Source organism: Acinonyx jubatus, chromosome B2 (genome assembly GCF_027475565.1).
Source record: "Acinonyx jubatus isolate Ajub_Pintada_27869175 chromosome B2, VMU_Ajub_asm_v1.0, whole genome shotgun sequence".
NCBI lineage: Eukaryota > Metazoa > Chordata > Mammalia > Carnivora > Felidae > Acinonyx > Acinonyx jubatus.
The window spans coordinates 66,039,426-66,044,657 of NC_069385.1; positions in this window are offsets into that span (position 1 = coordinate 66,039,426).

Below are 5,232 nucleotides of genomic sequence, written 5' to 3' on the forward strand. Positions count from 1 at the left end.
CTGACCCAATGGAAATGCAGCACTAGCTATGCAAGATAATAGAGTAGGTTACCCCTGTTTTTCCTAGGTTAAAATTGTCCTTTTTAGTTTTCTTTCTTTCTTTGACTCATCAGTTCATAGGATTTGTTATTCCATAGTAATCTCATTTAAATATTTTCTCCAAAAAATTAATTAATTATTTAATTAAAAAATAGCTTAGACATGTTCCTGAACATTTAGAAGACCACACACATGCACAGAAATGTGTGCATGCCCAGGGTTTGTGCATAAAAAGAAAAGACCTGAGAAAGCCACTAGCTCTCAAATGTTGCCTAACTTGAGGTTCTGTGTAAGCAGTAAGTGAAGGATAGTAGAGTGTTACAAACAACTGGCTTACACAATGAAGGCATACCTCAGAACACACAGAGAACACCTTAACAAAAATTGGAAGACTTCTTGGCCCAAGGCATTTAAGAAAATCTCCATCCATTTAATAGCTGGCTACTAAACTAGCTAAGCAGAGACTTCAGTAAGCATACTTGACAATGAAGACAGACCGTATAGAATTAGTTAGTAAGCAAACAATAACTACACTAAACAGTAACAACAACAAACCATGGGAAAAGGAGAAAAGTCTGATTTTCACTGTTGTCACCTTATATGATTTAAAACAATGATTTTAACAACAACAAAAAACAAAAGTATCCAATGAAGTAAAAAAAATATATGGCCTATACATGAGAGCATAGCAGTCAAAAGAAACAATGCAAGAGGAAGCCCAAACACTGGACTTCAGAGGCAAAGACTTTCCTGCCTCCCTGGCTTCCTTTTCTTTCTTTCTTTCTTTCTTTCTTTCTTTCTTTCTTTCTTTCTTTCTTTCTTTCTTTCTTTCTTCCTTCCTTCCTTCCTTCCTTCCTTCCTTCCTTCCTTCCTTCCTTCCTCTCTTTCTTTCTTTCTTTCTCTCTCTTTCTTTCTTTCTTTCTTTCTTTCTTTCTTTCTTTCTTTCTCTTTCAGACAAAGAATTTATATCAGCTATTTTAAACATCTTCACAAAACTATGGAAAAACTATGCCTAAATAACTACAAAAAAAGTATGATAACAATGTTTCTCAAAATAAAAAATGAAAATAAAGATATATAAGTAATAAAAAAGAACCCAGTAGAAATCCTGGAGCTGAATAGTACAATAACTGACATGAAAGCCTAGAGAGGCCCATGAAGACACAAAAGGAATTGGTGCACTTGAAGATAAAAAATGGAGATTCCCCATTCTGTGAAACAATAAGGGAAATGAATGAAAAAAAAAGAATGAGCATATTCTAAGGATACATCATATTTAGGTCATAAATAAAGCCTCCAAAATTTTAGAAGAACTTATCAAAGTTTGTTCTTGAATTACAATGGAATTAAACTAGATGTCAAACACAGAAGGAAATTTGGGGAATTCACAGATATGTGAAGTTAAACAACATATTCCTAAATTAAAAAATGGGTCAAAAAATCAGAACAAGAAATTTTACAAAATACTTTGAGGTGAATAAAAATAAAAACATGTCTAAGCTTTTGGAATGTAGCTAAAACAGTACTTGAGGGGAAGTTTATACCTGTAATGTATACATTAAAAAGTAATAACTATCTCAAATCTATAAACAAACTAAAGTAGAAGAGTAATCTAGTCTCAAAGTGAGCAGAAAGATGGAAATAGAAAATGTTAAAACAGATAAATAAAATAGAGAAATCAATGATATCATAGCTTGTTTCTTTACAAAGTTCAATAAAATTAAAAAAAAATTGTAGCTAGATTGCACAAGAAAAACACAGAGAAGACCCAAATTACTAAAATAAGTAGTGAAAGAAGGGATATACTCCTGATCTTATAGAATAATAATAAAAAAAGAATTATTAGAAAAAGCTTTGAACAAGTATACATGCCAATAAATTAGATAACCTAGATGAAATGGACTCATGCCTAGAAAGACATCTACTTAGTATTGAAAATGACTCAAGAAGAAATGGAAATCTGAGTATACCCATAACAAGTAATTGAATTATTAATTAAAAAAATCTCCAAAATATAAGCCCAACCCACAAGCCTTCCTTGTTGAATTCTCAGAAACATTTAAAGATTTAGCACTAACCCTTCACAGACTTTCATAAAAGGAGAAGAGGAGGGAATACTTCTAAACTCATTCTTTTAGGCCAATGTTATCCTGAAATTAAAGCCAAATTTAGAATGGCAACGAGTGCAAAATACAGAGCAATATCCCCTATGAATATAGACACTAATTTCTTAACAAAATACTAACAAATTGCATCCAGCAATATGACCTAGTAGATATACCAAAATCAATCAATGTAATATCCTACATTGATAGAATAAAGGACCAAAGTCATGATCACTTCAGTAAATGTAGCAAAAAGCATTTGACAAAATTAACACAATAGATGGGAACCTCCTCAAACAGATAAAGAATATATACTTAAAACAACAACAATAACAACATCCACCCATGGCTAACATTAAACTTAATGGGAAAAGACAAAGATTTCATCCTAAGAACAAGACCAAGAGAAGGATGTCCACATCTGCCATTTTATTGAATACTGACAAGATGCTATAGCCAGGGAAACTGAGTAAGAAAGAAATAAAGAAAAAGCATCAGGTTGGAAAGAAAGAAGTAAAACTATTGCCATTCACATATTACCTAATTTTTTATTTAGAAAAACTTAAGGAATAAACAAAAATACATTAGGTCTAGTAAACAAGTTCATCAAATTGGTAGGACACAAGATAAACAGAAAAATCCATTGCATTTCAGAACTTTAATAAAAAATCTCTAAAATTAACAATTTCCAATATCATCAAAGAGATTAAAATATCTAGGAATAAACTTACATAAGTGTGCAAAACTTCTACAAACAAAACTATAAAACACTGTTGAAAGAAGTTAAAGACCTCAGTAAATTTGGAGGATACTGGGGGACACAGATTTCTTGATTTCAAGACTTGGTATGCAGCTACAGTAATCAGAATAGTGTGGTACTGACATAAGTATACACATATATGTCAAGAGAATAGAATTGAGAGTCCAGAAATAAACACTCAAATTATGGTCAGTTAATTTTCAGCAAAGTTGCAAAAACAAATCAATACAGAAATAATCTTTTCAACAAATGATGACTGGAAAACTGGATATCCACAAGCAAAAGAACGACTTGGGCTCCTTCCTTGTACATATACATTAACACAGAATTAATCAGCTTTAAATGGAAGAGCTAAAACTATAAAATTCATGGAAGAAAACATAAATGTAAATCCTTGTGATTTTTGAACTAGCCAATGGTTTCTTAGATATTTCTCCAAATATCTAAGCAAAGCAACAAAAGAAAAATAATAGCTAAAATCAACTTTGTAAAAATTAAAAACCACTGTGTTTCAAAAGTCACCATCAATAATTTGAAAAAGACAACACACAAAATCAAGAAAATATTTGAAAATCATAAGGGACTAGTGTCCTCACTGTATAAAGAACTCTTAAAACTCAATAATAAAAAGACAATTTTAAGGATGGGCTAAACTAAATATATTTCTTTAAAAACCTTGTAAAAATGGCCAGTAAGCACTGTAAAAGGTGTTCAATATCAATAGTCATTAGTGAAGTGAAAATCAAAATGACTACATATTACTTCATACCCACCAAGATTGCTGTAATCTAAGAGATAGACCATAACGATTTTTTGTTAGAATACTACTAAAGTATAATAATCACATTGCTGTTGGGAATGTAAAATAGGCAGCCACTTCGAAAACAGTCCTCAGAACATTTCCTCAAAAATGTAAATAAAGTTATCACATGACCCAGTTATTTCACTTCTAGGTACGTACCCAGGAGAATTAAAAATCATGTTTACACAGCAACACATACACAAACTTCATAAAAGCATTATTAATAAGAGCTAAAAGAGTAGAAACAGCCACAGCTACTTCAACTGATAAATGAATATCCACAATTTACTCATACAATGGGTAATTATTCAGCCATAAAAAGGAATGAAGCACTGATACATACTTCAAAGTGATCACACTCTGAAAAGATTGTGTTAAGGGAAAGAAACTAGATACAAGAGGTTGTATTTCCTATGGTGCCACTGATATGCAATGTCCAGAATAGACAAATTCATAGAAAGTTGATTAGTTGTTGCCTAGTGTTCATGAAAAGGGAAAAACTAGAAAGACTGTTAGTAGATATGGAGCTTCTTTTAAAAGTGATAAAATGTGGTGGTGATGGTTGTACCACTTTGCAAATACACTAAAAAACAATGAATTGTACACTTCAAAAGGGTGAGTTTTATGGTATGTGAATTATATCTTAATAAAATAAATGTTCCAAATACGTTATATCTCATGAGAAAATGTAAAAGACCTTGGTTTCCACATAACACAATATGTCATGAGTTTTCACAAGAAAATGTGCATCTTAAAGTAATTAAACTTCTGGCAAATAACATAAAAAAGAAAAAGAAAACCTTCATGACCATGGAGATAGACATTGATATTATACACAGACACAAAAGCAGCAATCATAAAATGAAAAAAAAATAATAGTTGAGACTGTGTTATTATTAATATTTTAAAAAATCATAAACTATTATTGAGAGAAATATCTATCCAAAAAATGGGATATGTTCAATATATTTGACATAAGAGTCCTATCCAGATTAAAGGTTGTTTAAAAATCAATTAGAAAAAAAACAAGTAACTTAATAAAATATGCAATTATCAAAACATCACATTAAAAAAATTATGAAGTGTGATTACATATTTTACATGATTATGAAATTCAAATTAAAACTGCAATAAGATGGCATTTCAGATCCATCCAGAACATTAAAGCAAAACCAAAACCAAACAAAATATTGACCATATGAAGAACTGCCGAATATATGATGCAATGGGAACTCTTACATACTGCTGTTTAGGTACATATTGGTACAAAACACTTGGAAAGTGACAGTATTCACTAATGTTGAACATCAGATACCATATAACTTAGCAATTCTATGAGTACTCTCTACATATTTGCATATGTTTACCCAATTAAATGTACATATGTGCACCAGATAACAGGTATAAAATTGATCATAGCACGATTTTTCAAAAATGTCCCAATTTGGAAATATCCTAGTGTTCATTAATACAGGGTGAATAAATTAATTTTGATACATTTGTACAACAGAAGACAACACAATAAT